Here is a 17609-nt window from a genome sequence, read left to right as displayed (position 1 = left end):
ACCTGAAATGTGTAATACTAGTACTTGAAAATGTACTATTACAGACCAAAAATGGTTGGAAAATAATACATTGAATATACAACGTTATAATTGACCCTCGCTCTGGGAAAATAGGGCTTGGTACATGCGAAAAGTGTCGTCCTAGAATAGCCTCTGTAGCCTGCACAGGCTAACCAAAGACGGCAATTCCACCTTCATTGAATTTTCTTTGTAATGTAGTCTTTTCTAAACGATATTTTTTTCAAAAATACAATAAAATGTGTTAACGTACAAAAATATAATATTTGGAAACATTTTAAATAATTATAATAACAAGAAAACAGTGAATATAACAAAAACTGTTGCCAGGGCGTTCGCAACCGGCACTTCTAAAAGCAAAGCCTACAGTGCTACCGCTACACCACACAATATTTTGATTTTGGATAGTTCATGCGCTATATCGGCAATACACGTCACACTTTCTGAATTTTAATCATAACAAACTGCCACATTCTCCCTGATCACAGCAAACTGCCACATCCTCTCTAATTTAGTTTCATCACGACAATCTGCCGCATTCGCTTAAAGTTATGATATTGTATAATGAGGCGTCCATGTATGTGATGGTACTCGATGTTGCCATATGAGATGCACACTAACCAATATCGTAACTTGAAGTATCAAACGGTAAGTTCTAATTAAGTATACATCTGGTGCGTTGGTTTAGCATTTGTCAACTATTTCATTATGTGATGTTAACAACAAAAGGGTCAGCTATGATTCAGCTGCGACACCGAGAGCTTATATATTATACTTGTAGTGCTAAACGTACTGGTATGCCTGTTTGCATGTGTCACATAAGCGACAGTTGGTTCATGTGCTCCTTGTATTGCTCGAAGCACGAACATACTGTTTCGATTGCCGCAGCCCACATGAGTTGATAGGAAGATTGTCGATTATGTGACAGACGCTTCACAGCTGCAGTGTAACCCCGAAACACAACGAAACATAATGTAAGCCACGCTCTTTAAAAATTGGGCTAAACATGTGCGTAAATTCTCGTCCCAGATTAGCATGAGCAGTTCGCAAAAGCTAATCAGGTACGACACTTTCAGCTTCAACTGGATTTTCGGCACGAAGAGACTTAAACCAGTTAGTGCTATAAAAACGAAAATTGTCTCCCCTGATTATCCTGTGTGGACATCACAAGCTAATCCGGGATGCATGAAGCCCAGTTTTCCCAGAATGAGAGTCATGTGTTCACATATTAGGTGTCTTGAAATAACACAAAACTATCATTTTGTCCAGTTGGGCTATAGCAGGCCTCGAACAGGATATAAGTCCATCTCTTGTAATTATAATAGGAGTGCTAAATGAGATCTTCAAAGTTACAACAATTCCAACAAAGTGGTATTAACACAAGTGATGTCGCTGTTAGTGTCGATTGCTATAGCATCCACAGCTACCCACAGGCAAATCCGGGACAACACTTTACGACCATGAATCAAGCCAAGTTTTTCCAGAACTCTTGTATAATAGGCGGTCCCGAACATGTGTGTGCTTGGCCCACACAAACAAGGAAGGAGCTCAAAAGTTAGCAGTCATACGAAGATAGCTAATTAATTTACGTGCTTTTTATACATTTACTAGTATTGTGTAAACAATGATTATTAAACATGATGACGTCGACATTGAAACATGGAAAGAGCCAATCAAATAAGACCAATATTATTTATTTACTTCACTCTTGGAATGTGTTTCTGTTCATGTTCGCACATGCACGTGATGAGTTGTTATACATTTGCATCACACGTCAAAAGCTGTGACACGTTTATGTTCCTTTGAAGGTCAAACGACGTTTTTACAAGCTGTCAGCGTGATTCGCTTTCCTCGGATTAATACAATTAATGTGCATGTCCTTCAAGATAGCAAAACAGTGATGAAATAGAATACTATGTATGTGAATTTTTCGTTTAAGCTTTGATGATATTGTTGAAAGGGTGTATCGTACTTTAGAGAAAAAAAAACGTGTGCCAATATACCGTTTTAAACTTCCTACCAAATTTTAAAGCAGGCTTGGTGCAGGGATAGCGCGTTATAATTTGGTTTAACCCATTAATGCCTAGTGGACTCCCCCATCCTTCTAAATTGGATCAATTTATTTCCCAAATTGGAGATGTCTAGTATATTTATTTCTATATTAAGAATATTTCTTACAGAAAGTCCTTTAAGCAAACAGCGCAGACCCTGATGAGACCCCGCATCATGCGGCGTCTCATCTGGGTCTACGCTGTTTGCAAAGGCCCTTTTTCTAGACGCTAGGCATGAATGGGTTAAGAAGATCTCGATTCTATTCCAATGATTGGAACATGTTTAAACATTATTTTTCTTGTTATTATAATTATTTAAAACGATTGCAAATTGTTATTGTTTTGTTAGTATAATTCCTTTATTGTCATTTGAAAAAAACACACATGAAATATGTGAACACTTCAATTAATATTTCGGGTTGTTCTTAAGTTTAATGGCGGTTATGTGACAATTACATTAGATGTTATTTATGAAGTTATACACAATATCCTGATAACATGTCTGGGCGTAAATTTACGTCATACTGTTTGTTTGTCCTATCTGAATACTGACCAGTCAATACAGACAACGTGCTTATTAATTAATTAACTTCAAGTTGGGCGAAAATGACCTCTCCCTGAAACGCAACGACATCGGCCCATGTCGACCGTCAGGTATAAAACTCAGCTGTCAGATTGCGTCGCTTGTATCGTTAAAATTGCATCGCTTTGTAAAACCAATTCGGACTTGAAACAAACGACCATCGCGATTGCGCTGTAAACGGATTACAAGTATTTTTATTTATCTAAAAGTAAGTGGATAATTATTTTCGTTTTGTTGATTAAGTATTTAATTTAAAAAATATGTTTGTGACTTTTGATATTTAAGGTTACGTTTAAGGCATACATGCGTTTTGTTGGGTGTGATTTTTATATTGTTATAATTGAGTTGTATAAATATTAACCATCGGCCCAAATGTGTACATTTTATTGTAATTTTAATTGGCATGAATTATTATTTACGAAATAATAACCCAGGCAACAATGTGATGGGCTTATAACATTTATTTTTATTTAATGAATTCTAATGAACCAGAACATATAATTATGTTTAAATGTTGTTTATTGCGGAGACTGAGTTATTAACCGCAAAGTATTAAAACATTTTTTAACGTTTTGTGTTGGGCTTTTAGTGAGTTTTATTGATATCCATTTGTATTTGTATCGATGGTTAGTTCTCCCCTTTATTAAAAAAATATACTAATTTCATAGCATTTCAACTTAACCTGGAAAGCCATTAACCGACCAATTTATAACCAATAGTCAAATTATCTTATTGTATTGCAGTATACTGCTAAAAAGCAAGTGTGAAGTTTATGAACCATTAAAAAATCATTAAATTATTTTAAAATATCTACGTTTTATGATGCATTCTTATGCATTTCATATGGGTATTTTTTAATCAAATTTACTTATCTAAAAACAATACCTCTAATTGAAGCGTACATTATGATATATGCACTCAATCATGTACGTGTCACATGTATTTTCAATTCGCGTATACATGCATTATATTTAAACCGTCAAACAAGACTACAAACATAACGCTCAACTTGCTTTACTGCGTGTGATGGTAATTAACCCATTTATGCCTAGTGGACTCTCCCATCCTTCTGAATTGGATCAATGTATTTCCAAAATTAGGGATGTCTATAATATTTATTTCTATATTAAGAATATTTCTTTTAGCAAAATTCCTTTAAGCAAATAGCGCAGACCCAGATGAGACGCCGCATCATGCAGCGTCTCATCTGGGTCTACGCTGTTTGCCAAAGCCTTTTTTTCTAGACGCTAGGTATAAATGGGTTAATTTAAGCATGTTGCTAAATTGCTGATTTCTTACGAGATTAATTTAGGCACGCGCATTTTACTCTGCGCAATGTCGTTTATCAATGTGATAATCATTATTATCATCATTGTCGTCGTCGTCAGCGTTTGGATTTATAAGGCTTTAATGTTTAACTCGATCCATTCAAGTTTGAATATCGAAGGATTTGAACTGTTCAGCTTTATCGCATAATATTTGAATATCGATGTTTCATATGCTATGAATGTACTTGTGATTTTTTTATAAGTCTGCACCGGCTGATCTGGGACGTTCATGCATATGAATTGAGTCAAGTTTTCCTTAAACGCGAATCAAATGATGACGACTTCGAGATAATAAAATCAATGAATAATACCAAATGTTTCACTGCCCTCTAAATCAAATTAAGAAGCGACATTAGATGGTATACTTTCACAAATCAAACCAAGTCTGATTTTAAATAAAGCATGTTTTGAAATTCAAATGTTTTATGGAAACCCCGGCGACAAATCAAATGTCTGAATCGAGACTGAATAACAAATGTGCGTGTGTGTGTGTATTACGAAGTGTGTGATGTCATTCCGCGTAATGTTTCTTCCAGCACTGCTTCCTAATTAATCCATTTATGCCTAGTGGACTCTCATCCTTTTAAATTGGATCAATTTATTTCCAAAATTAGGGATATCTTCTATATTTATTTTTATATTTAGACTATTTCTTACAGAAATTCTTTTACGCAAACAGCGCAGACCCTGATGAGACGCCGCTTCATGCGGCTTCTCATCTGGGTGTACGCTGTTTGGCAAGGCCTTTTTTCTAGACGCTAGGCAAACATGGGTTAATTAACTTACTAGACTCACAAACATTGGCGCTGAATATGGATTCTTTATGAAACTGTCTTCTATTTACTTTTACTGAAAGACATTCAATTTTGGTGAGGGTTTATGCTGTTGCGCAAAATATCGTGGATCGCTTCGTGTATCGTGTGTCGCCCTTGATGAAAGAAGGGCGAGATAACAGATGACACTATCCGGATTCCGTACTTTACTGCATGTGCAATCAAATTATTCTACTTGTACTTTGGTTTCAGACATGGACGGGTTTACAAGTAAACTTATATTGGTGGTCGTCTACATTGGAATGGTCTCCCAGTCTGCACGCGCCATGTACGGACTGTGCTCCACAGACTGGTTCCACGCTGGGGGCTGCTATGACCTTGGAGACGAATGCAAAATTGTAAGCCCAGTCAAACTTTTATGAGAAAGTGTGCACAAAATGCACGAATTTTCATGAATGCCTTTTTTATGATTGAAATAAAATATATTTACGAAACATTTGATACGTTTTTGCAAGATTAAAAGAACAAACTGTACATGCCCTCACAAATAAGGAATTTCATAATAATAACAATCGGTCCATATCGAGTTTAGTCAGTAAATGGCCCCGGCACAACGACTTCAAAACTATCAAGCTTGTGATAGATGTTCGATATAAACTCATAATATTTAGCCACGTGAGATCACAGATCGGACGCAATACACGTGTTCGTTCTTAAACCTATCGAATTTTTGGCCAATGAGATAATTATTGTACTTCATTGAAAGACCAGAACAGTTCTGTTCTGTTCTGTTCTATTGAAAGACCGAACAAGATATTACAATCTTGTTTTCTGCTTTTGAATTGAAACAACAATGCCTAAACTATTCTGACGTTAATATGCCAATAACGATATGCTGTTTATCTTGAATGTGCTTTGTTTGCACATGTTTTATGATGCTTTGAATGGTATTTTCTTGATCTGCAAATGTCATTTCATAAGTGACCTTCGTAATATTATCAAAACAATTAGCCAACGAGCTCACAACATCGAGAGCGTTACCAACAAGTATTAACATGTTAATTAATTATAGGCTGACAAGAACTTGATGAATAGTTTGTTTTGGTCGCCGAGTTTACATCATGCGTCAATCCCGTTGAGAAGATCTCTAACAACATGTCAAGATGGTCTATATGCTAGAGCACTATCCAAGCGCTGACAAGATTCCAAGATGGTCTATATGCTAGAGCACTATCCAAGCGCTGACAAGATTCCAAGATGGTCTATATGCTAGAGCACAATCAAAGCGCTGACAAGATTCCAAGATGGTCTATATGCTAGAGCACAATCAAAGCGCTGACAAGATTCCAAGATGGTCTATATGCTAGAGCACAATCAAAGCGCTGACAAGATTCCAAGATGGTCTATATGCTAGAGCACAATCAAAGCGCTGACAAGATTCCAAGATGGTCTATATGCTAGAGCACAATCCAAGCGCTGACAAGATTCCAAGATGGTCTATATGCTAGAGCACAATCCAAGCGCTGACAAGATTCCAAGATGGTCTATATGCTAGAGCACAATCCAAGCGCTGACAAGATTCCAAGATGGTCTATATGCTAGAGCACAATCCAAGCGCTGACAAGATTCCAAGATGGTCTATATGCTAGAGCACAATCCAAGCGCTGACAAGATTCCAAGATGGTCTATATGCTAGAGCACAATCAAAGCGCTGACAAGATTCCAAGATGGTCTATATGCTAGAGCACAATCCAAGCGCTGACAAGATTCCAAGATGGTCTATATGCTAGAGCACAATCAAAGCGCTGACAAGATTCCAAGATGGTCTATATGCTAGAGCACAATCAAAGCGCTGACAAGATTCCAAGATGGTCTATATGCTAGAGCACAATCCAAGCGCTGACAAGATTCCAAGATGGTCTATATGCTAGAGCACAATCCAAGCGCTGACAAGATTCCAAGATGGTCTATATGCTAGAGCACTATCAAAGCGCTGACAAGATTACAAGATGGTATAGATGCTAGCGCACAATAACAGCGCTGAACACGTCGTATTCTTGACATAAACCTCGCTTTCGTACAGTTTATGATTCATAAAACATGGCCTTCAAACGAGATCACTATTGGTTTGATTAAGAGTTTTATCTTTTGAATTGTTGAAATAATTTTGATGAAATATTGATCTTTCTTTTAATAATTTATATATACAAATTATTTTCGTGGTTTAAGAATGTCCAAGAATGCCAAAACCATCAAACAACAGCCTTATTAAATATTGCAGGGCATGTTTGCATTAAAGGGATTTTGTCATTTTTAAGTTTGTCATTTGATGCGTTACATGTATAAATGGAAACATTTGCACTTAGGAGCAGTATAATACAAGAATATAATTTAAGATGAAGAAAAGGAAAAAAGTGACCCATCTACACTTTTCCGTTATTTCTACAATCTGTGACACAAGTTGACACAAGTTGGAAATGGTCAGTTCGACATTATATGATCAAGTCCTGTTAAGATACAATTTTATCAAACGAGCATTCGTGTTTTAATCATCAATAATATATGAGGCCCTTAAATATCCAAAAAGTTCGGTTCCCCATTTGCCTATGCATCCGTATATTCCAATGAGAAGTCTTAATGTCCGTTAATGGAATCACCACTCTTTGCGTGACTTTATTTAGGACAGGGTAACTTCTGACAAGATTGCGCGAATGCGCATATGACATAACACACATTTTAACGACATGATGACATAATAATATTTTATAACTTCATTAATGTGTATTTTTCAGATGGGTGGGGAATGTCGTCATGACAATTTCGGCGACCACGGTGAGGGTTGCGCGTGTATCAAGAAAGTGGTGCGAGCGGGCAGACTCGAGTACGAGACCCTGACCAAGGATCACTTCCAGGGCAAGGGCAATCTCTTCTACAGCTTTATTATGAAAGACACCGAGAAACCGAAGGCACGTTAATGAGGACTCAGTCCTGAACGCGAGAACGCATGCGCACAGTACTCAAACGGTTGTAACTTGGACATACTAAAATCGGAATGGGATGAATTCACTTTACTGAACCATGTGCTTGTTCTTAGGATTTGTTTGGATAATGTTCGTTTTCGCAACTGTTTGCGTTGTTACCAGTGCGTTGAGAGTACACGTTTATGTTGTTATTTTACTGTAAAAATACTTTTAAGATATCCATAGATACTGTGTAAAATGTACAACCATGTCTCAATGTTAATAAAAACAATGACACAAACGTACAGACCTTTTGAAGATGAAATCCAATGTTACTGTTTTTCACATACAGGACACGAAATAACATTTACGTAAGCTGTATATTGAAGTTGTAGCATTTATAAGCTTCTTTCGTAAGAATTAAGCATCCACTTATGTGGAGTGTTTTCGAAATAAGTAATAAAACAAAATGGAATGTTCATGTCATAATTATTATTCCCGCCGTTTGATTTTTGTGTTAGCTGATAGCTTATCTGATGAACTTCTCTATGGCATAATCTGAATATATAACGTTTTCACTTGTTGACTCAATTCTTAAGTAATAAAAAAACTATTGAGCTGAGCAAATTCTAAATATTAATATATTTTATATAAGTTTAGTATGTGTGTTGTGCTATTGTTAAAGGTAAGGTTTAAAAGCCTCTGATGAAAATGGACATATATCAGACGATCAGTAAACGTGACAAATTGTTGTACCTCTGTTATTTTGATGTATACTTATTTCTTCATAAATTGGCACACCTGCAAAGTATTTGTCTTGTATAAATATGTATATGTTTGATTGTATAAGAAATTTGTAAAAGTTGCACTGGTATATCTACCGTAATATATTGACTTCCACTAAAATGTGTTCTCTATTCTTATTCTTATTTTTTTATGAAGTATTTCATTTTAATATGATATTCAAATCGTTGTATTCAAAAAGTTCAACACGACACTTCATTTGAGCCTTTGAACCAGACCTACCACATGAAATAAATTCAGAAAAAGGATGTCAATCGAACCACTAAGTCCGACGGACAAACATACATTTCAAGCGCTATAACTTAAATACGTTATGCATTAGCAAAGTCAAGCGTTTTTCGCTCTTATCCATGATTTATAAAAACATCTGATGGGAACAGACAAAGAAAACGTGCTTATAATATTAACCGGAATAAATGCAAACCTATATAAAAAATTAAGCCAATACTACAAACATAATACAAGTAGGCAAAACACGTTGTAAAACAAATTATACACATACATATCAATATTCAATGCTTCTATTCTTTTTCTGTTTTAATTTTATTTACTTGTGTCGATTTCCTTTTCAACTGTATTTTGGAACACTTGCATTGATATCTATAACAGTAATCACTTGCATTGATATCTATAACAGTAATCACTTGCATTGATATCTATAACAGTAATCACTTGCATTGATATCTATAACAGTAACACTTGCATTGATATCTATAACAGTAATCACTTGCATTGATATCTATAACAGTAATCACTTGTTCATATTGTCAATAATTAAGGGATGCTTTACTCAAAATTAAGGATTTTATAACCAATATGGAAATTACAAAAGCCGGATATCAATATGTGACATGCTAGAGCGCATCCAAACGTCGGGTCGATTTTAATACAGCAATAAGAAACCACACATCCTGCTTAATTACAGAGAATTAAAACAGATTTAGGTGCCAATGTATAGCCCGCGACTGTCAACGCTATCGGTTAAAGATAGGCTTCAATAAGACATGTGTGGTGTCCTTCTTACAAAAAGCAGCTCTCATAAGCACATATCGTTCCCTTCGATATAATTGTGTACGCACCCTGTACAGTAATTTATCGCAGAGCGGTATTGGAACTGTGACGAAACAATTTCAAGTTTGAATAAAATTTTATTATTAAAGTTGTATACTTACCGTTATTTTAACTGGCAATCATACTTAATAATTCATTTAAAAATATAAACTGGTGAATGCATAATAAAAGATTATAGTTGGGTATTAATTGTAATTAAAATATTCATATACATTAAATGGTATTTGGTCTAACTTAAAAAAATCAATTTGTTTTAATATAAAGTGTTCTATAATGATAGGTGTATGACACATATAAGTTCAAAATCTGCCCTTTGGTTGGTATTAATTAAAAAACCATTTACATTCATAAACCAAGACAGACATGCTTGAGTTTTAACCACTAATCTATGTTGTGATTCCTTCTGTCAGCGTAAGGCATAAAGGATAAGAATTGGTAGATGTGAGATGCGCTTGCAAGATGACATAGAGATGGAAACTGAGAGACCCTTACCCCCAAACAGTGACTCTACATACATAAACTACGAATAATTTCAATCCTGGATAATTTAAATGCATAACTCGTTTAATGTTTAACAAATGTCTTCCTTTCAAGCATTCGTCGCTACGGATAAGAATTTGGACTATATATGATCGCTAGTAAAAGTGTAAAATAAAAATAAAATTATTAAAAAAAGAAAATGTATTTCGTTAACCCACCATCGCCAGGATATAAACTAAAATACATAAACACGGTTTTTAACTTATTTACTTTTAACCAAAATGTTGGAAAAGAAACCCACCGCTGTTTGATGTTACGCATAGGGTAAAAATAACATTAGAATCAGTATTCATACTACTTTTTTAAGAGTCCATTTATATTTAAATAAAGGCTAAACATTATGTATCTTTAGAAGGGCTACCGACCACGGGAGACGGTAATTATGTGTTTATACGATATCTTAATACTCATAAGAAAACTGACCATTTCCAGTATTTAACCGATAGCTGTCTATAACAAGGAACTTGGTACCTAAATCTCTTTAAATGCTCTATAATTAAGCAGCTTGCGGATTCTGAACGTTGAATTCAATCGATGAGGAGAAACTGGTTTTACGCCTTCGTTGCCTATCTCCGTATTGTTAACATGTAAATATTGGCAATAAAAACGAGACCTCAAGTTAAAAAAAGAGTGAATATTGAAAACGGACAAAAGTGAAGAACATACGGAGTTTTAAAATGCCTATATTATTCGTACGTATTTATCATATCCGTTTGGTTTTTACATATATGACTAACATTTAGCGCTCGAATTACATTTACATGATTTTCCGACAGGATATCCGTTTTTTTGCAATTGGCTCGTAAAGCATTTGAGTTTGTTATGTCTAGAGCGTCAAAATAAGTTTTGGTGAGTAAGAAAGAAACACAAGCGTAATAAATGAGACGTTGTAGGACTTCGAAACTCTTTTTCGAACAAAATTCTAACGTAAAAGTCGGCAACTTAATTAGAATGCTATTTTTTGTCACTAGATTTTAATAATCAAGTAGGTCGATTTTTACCTTATTGACAAGAAATAACAACACGAGTTTATTATCACGATGAATAAAACACAATCACCATCATATGCAGTCAATGTTACATGTACCGGGTATAGAAAGACAAATACTACACAGGAGTGTTATTTCATCAAAACATGAGAGCCATACGGCAAAATCACACATGAACGACCATTAATCATGTGTCATATATATATATATATATATATATATATATATATATATATATATATATATATATATATTATATATATATCATTCTCAGCAAAAATACAAAATAATAATAAATAGAACGTGTAATGGAAATATATATTAAACCACCATAAGAATAAATATGTATGTACAAAATTCAATAAAAACTGATAACGTACCTTTAAATAAATTAAAAGTCTGAAAACGTGTAATCCACCAAAGACTTTAAACGCGTTAACGTTAGTTATACGAGGAGACACGTTAGAAGCGCAATGATGCTTGGCGTATGTATAAAGTTGAAAAGTTTGTTTCTCAAAGCGATGCAATTCGGTCAAATCAAACAGTTAAAGCGACGCTATCTGAATACGCCCTTTATAACTGACACAACAGACTTTTGTCAGTGCGCTGCAAAATAAGGTTAAAGCGCTTAATTTTAAGAACTTACAAACCGGTTAGGTCTCGTCGATGGTATTTCCATCCAGACGTTAACATAAAGTCATTCCGTCTGTATTCTACGGAAGCCCTGGAGGGACATTTTTTGTTACTTGTTACGAGTTATTTGTTATTACTTATTTGTTATTACTTATTTGTTTTGAGCTACTGTCTTACGCGGCAATCGGCCATTTTGATCATCGACACTCAAGACGTAGGACGTGAGTTTTCAATTATATTGTGAAGGTGGTTGTAAGTTAGTGGATAATTTAAATATAGTTTTCAGTTTATGCACTTAAACTAAGTAAGGAAAATGAAATTTGGAAAATATCCGAAAGATACGGAACAAATACCAAATTTGCTAGATCGAGCTTTGTAGTCAGCTTGCTTCTGAAATAGCCACCGTTTTTATCTTTTCATTTTAGTGTGACTCTGGTCCTTCTGTTTTTAGTTTATTTATCATCGGCTGGTAAAATTCTGGAAAATGGGCCGCGGCCAGTGGCTGAACGAAATCATTAACATTTACTGTATAATTACCTTACTCAAGCGTTAGCTCATTTTTACTTGTATGCAGTTTTTAGGTGCGCTCAGGATGTTTAACGTGTGAAAATGTTTAAATGTGATGCATGTTTATTTTCAGAGATTATCACATAAATCAATGCAAGCGTATCCAAGAGGCTGAGAAACTGTTCAGTGCTGCTGCTTAAAACTAAACGCATGGCAAATGCTACATCCATCTAGCTGTTGCTATATACATCTACAGATTTATGCGTAGAGGGCGTAGTTCCATCAAATATTCCACATTATGGAATGGTCTCACCAGAAATGAACTAATTAAAATATACTTTATGGAAGGACTAAAATAAATGGAAATAGTCCGGTTAACTTTCAGGATCCTTTTCTAAAATGTGATGGCGACTAACTTATATAGTGTGAGCAATATTGTGTATTATTTGATGATAAGAAATGTGTGTGTTGAGATAATTATAATACACTAGAGAGAATATCACTTCCTCGCAACTGTGTGTTTTGTGTTCTCATGTGTACATAGATTTATATACTAATCGACTATTTGAATGATGTCATTGTGACATTGCTGTGATTTCACTGTATAGAACTGTTAAACATTGATATATTTAAAATTGTTATCTTTTATATATCTCATTTATACAAGACCTATTATTTATTAAGATTATAGATAGAAGAACCAATCGATGGCCAATATCAAAAGTTCATACTAAGTTTGCTTTACTTTTGTTCACGAATGATAGCGACGATGTTTTGTTGTCCTCGATGTTAACCATTTTATTTACACTGGTCTAAATAATTATCCAGTATTACTACATGTCTTTCAGAATTTGAATTGATGTATATTCACCTTAAGCTCATTGTGATATTTTGACTTTGAATATGAAATTATCAGGCTATGATCAAAGTTTTATTTATAAAATTATCTGGCTATGATCAAAGTTTTATTTATAAAATTATCTGGCTATGATCAAAGTTTTATTTATAAAATTATCAGGCTATGATCAAAGTTTTATTTATAAAATTATCTGGCTATGATCAAAGTTTTATTTATAAAATTATCTGGCTATGATCAAAGTTTTATTTATAAAATTATCTGGCTATGATCAAAGTTTTTATTTTATTTAATCAAAACAATACTGTGAAGTGTTCCCAGACAAAATATACATTAATGATATATGTGATAAGTAAAAGTTGTTCGATAAAAGCTGCTCATATTGAGTTAGAAAACCAAAGCTATACGTCAACTGGGCATTAATAATTGCATTTAACATTTTACTTAAGTACTTTGTCAACGGGGTATTCCTGATGTATTTTGATTTAATTACATGGGTGAACAACTACATTGTAGATGTGTAATATGCTTCATGCTGATTATTATAATTCCCATATGCATTTGCTGACTGTTATGCCAAATATGGTACATGTCTTAATGTTATCATATATATTCCGGTTTGTTTAAAAATAAAAGTACCTTTAACTATTATCTTTTGGTTTATCGTCCATGCAAAAAAAATACTTAAAGGAGTTTCATGGTGATTCCAAGGTCAATGTCTCACTTGTAGGTCAAATGTGAAAAAAGGTTTAATTATAATTTACTATTCACTGTAAGGGGGCTCGACATGTTGCCCTTGGGTACTTTATTTTTATTTCTTTCAAACACATTAGATTTGAAGATCCCTACTCTTAAGTATATGTTGCACAATTTTGATAAACAGGATCAACATATTGAACGCCATGTGAAGTACATAGGATTTAGTGGGAAATTACCATCACATAATTCATTGTCAACTTTAATTAACCGATTGTATAACAATACAAGATTATAAAATTTATTTCGTTTTAATTTCAAAATTTAAATAAAACGATAAATAAAAGCATGAATACATTGTGCCACATGATAAGGAAAAAAGCTAATCTGTGTTTGTATATATAGAATTATCATGCACATACACACATGATAGTGTTTGTTAACATTAATTAGACAGATATTTCGGTATAGTTTGAAAACCAAGAGTCAAAATGACCAAATGCTTGAAAAAATTAGGGGTCAAAATTAAAACGTTTTGTGTCAAAATACTAGAGTAAATTCAAATTTGTTCATTCATGAATGTTTACTATTTTGTGATAGCTTATTTATCACAACCATAGTGAACATATTTTCAAAAAGAATTATTTGCAACATACAAAATCTTTTTTGTCATTTTGTTAAGTTGGATTATGAAAAACAAATATGTCAAATTGATGCAAGGCTCATTTTTCGCTGGAGTCAAAAATGAGAAAATAAAAATTGCATCAAATTGATGGAACCAACAGATGTTATGTAGTCCTTTAAGTCCAATGTTTGATAAATTATCTCGACTACAAAACAATGTCACGGTTTCGAGCACAGTTGGGGCAGAACCATGGTGGTTCACTATCAAGTTCAGGGTCCGGCGATCTGATCATAATAAGTATTACCATGTTCTTTCAGGGTAAAATGTCCAATATCGTCTTCATTTAGGAAGTCCAATGAATTTATAGTTCTTGACGAGCCAACTAATATGTATGGACACTTGACCTCAATGACCCTTTTCCATGGCATGGACATAAAAATATTCTGTCTGAGAAAGTTCCAAGATAGTCGAACTCCTTTGAAATGACCAATCCACACTCCTCTACAGAGCATCTCTTGTGACTGGACTTCATCAATGCCAAGTATTCTGCCACGGCTTTTGGTTCTTGCCTTTGTCCATATCGTGTTGCCTAGTTGCCCTTAAATGACGAGCCACCCAACAAGGCTGCAACTAGAGACACTGTCGCTTGGTTTGACCCTTTCTATGCGATAACTCTAGAATGGCAATCGAAACTATTGAAGTTGGATGAGGTTATGATCCCCTGTCTGTACTCCAACTAGTGGACAGAATCCTTCTGCTTCCTTGTAAGCTTCTCAATTACCCTTTTCTCTTCTTCACTGTACTTAACTAATGCTTCACTTCCAGAACATTTCTCTTTTTGCTTAAGCGTTAATGGTTCTACACTTTTTGTCACAGAGAGTTCTCTTCCTGGCACAATATAATCGTTCATGTGATCAGCAATATCTGGGAGTTTGGAAGGACCACACGTGGCACTTAATGACTGATCATTTTTGGCTTAAACTTTTGCACAATCCAGGAGTAATAGCTTTAACCCAAGGAATGTTTGGATAGTTCAAACTTAAGGTGTGATGTAGTACAATTAAACTATCAAAGTTCACTGTTTGTAGTTGTTCTGGCAAAGGTTCATAACTAGTAACACTAAATTTTTTATTTTATCCCGGAATGTTCTTCTTCGCGGAGACCTCGCATATCGGTTTCGGATCAACCTTAGGGTCGTTTGGGACAATCCAACGACATAGTGTTTCTGTCATACAGTCATCACGTGCCACGAAGTCCTTGATGTCAACAAGCTGACCAGAAATATGTGTGCATGCTTCAACTTTTCTTGCAAAAACAAGTGCATGACGTCCCTATTGACTCACCATTGTCACTGATGACTACTGTCACACTGTACTGAGTTCCACTAGTGTCACCAGATGGATTTGCCAGGAAGGTAAATGCAGTATTATGTTCGATATCGGTTGACGGGTTGAACATATAGCTACTGATATGGCCCGATTCCAACAAGGTGTAGGCACGCAGGGCTTTGTAAGCATGAAAGCTGTTTTCCGAATATTCCTCAAAGCAGCCTTTTGGATCTTCCTCAGCGATTCAATTAGCCGCATAGAGATACCGGGCTTAATTTGGTCCAGTGTTATATGTGGAACTTTGCGTATGTCCTTGGTCAATCCATGTTTCTTGCAGTGTCTGCAGAAATGGGTCTTGATCACCGGCATCATCTGTCTTAATGTTCAGGTGTCTTGCCATTAGTGTATATCTGTTTGTACGTTTCCCTTTTGTAGGGAGATCAAACTGCCGTAGATTCCCATTCAGGTCAGCATTGCTCAAATTTGTAATGCCTCTGAAGGTCTGGGGCAGGGTAACCTGAAATGATAATTGATTACATTTAATTCAAATCCATGTCATATAAATGGTGACTGCTGAAGCATTCAATAGGATGAATTTTCTGTATGACTTAACAAATATGTTCAATTATTTTACATACTGACATAGTGTGTACTAGGCCTTTGAGTATGATTTAAACTCCCCCCCCCCCCCCCCCGAGTAAGGCATACCAAAAACGAGGACACCCAAATTACCACGTCATTCCAATTTTAACATTTTGTTTCACATAAGACTTTATTAAAACTTGTAGCATGACCATAAAACTGTAAAACTGTGTATCCGTTTATCAATTTATGAATAAATCAAATAAATAAGTAAATAATGTACCGTAAAATCGCCGTCATTAGAGCTGTCCTCCATCTCCATGCTTCGGATTTTTCGCGCGTATAAAACTCCTAGCTTTTATGTAATAAGTAATAACTAGTAAGTAATAACAAATAAATCATAACAAATAACTCATAATAAGTAACAAAAATATCCCTCCACGGCTTCCGTAGTATTCAATTGAAAGTCAAGAGAAACATTGCAGCGCGCTGCACCCTGCTACTTTTTGATTCACTTGTCTATCCTTTGAACTTTGAACCAGAGTTTCCCCTTGCTTATATTGTATCAAATTCCAGAGCTGAATTTCTCTTTGGCAAATCTTAGTTGAGTACAGCATTTAATAGAATTTATTCAATTTGTGATTAATATTGTTTCATAATTTATCTCTGGTCCAACGACAAGTATGTCATATAATTATATAATAAAATGCATGAGTCACTTGAGTGGTGTCATATTACAATTCAAAGCATATAAATAACAAAAACAACGTGATTTTTTATGTTAATTAAAACATTTCAATACCCTTTAGTGATGAAAAGTTAAATATCAATATAGTAAGGTACAGTAAATAATTACATTTAAGTTATAATTAATGAGTTGGTTGGATGTGCATGCAGATTATATTACCAACATGTGTTATGCAGATGACAGTAGCAAAAAAGGAGTTTAACCGTAACTTATTTTTGTTGTCAATCAGTAACAAAGTAAATTTGAAAGAATCGTAAATTGTTATATGTATAAATTATACCTTTATTTATTACCACTGGAATCTATTTTGAGATCTCAAAATCATCTTTAAAGAAAATCTATAATTTAAAAAGGGGGCCGAATAAACCTCTTTGATTCGGGGCTAAATAAGAACAGAACAGAACAGAACAGGAAACAGTCTTGTGTGTTTAAGTAAACCTCAGACTTTGAGTGCGATCAGTCTAAAACAAAAAAGTTGAACTAAATAATAATTTGTTGAAATTAATATTCTGGCTTT

The sequence above is a fragment of the Dreissena polymorpha genome, chromosome 1, assembly GCF_020536995.1.
Source record: "Dreissena polymorpha isolate Duluth1 chromosome 1, UMN_Dpol_1.0, whole genome shotgun sequence".
NCBI classification, from domain to species: domain Eukaryota; kingdom Metazoa; phylum Mollusca; class Bivalvia; order Myida; family Dreissenidae; genus Dreissena; species Dreissena polymorpha.
The sequence above is the reverse complement of the archived record's forward strand: the minus strand, read 5'-3'. Positions refer to the sequence as shown.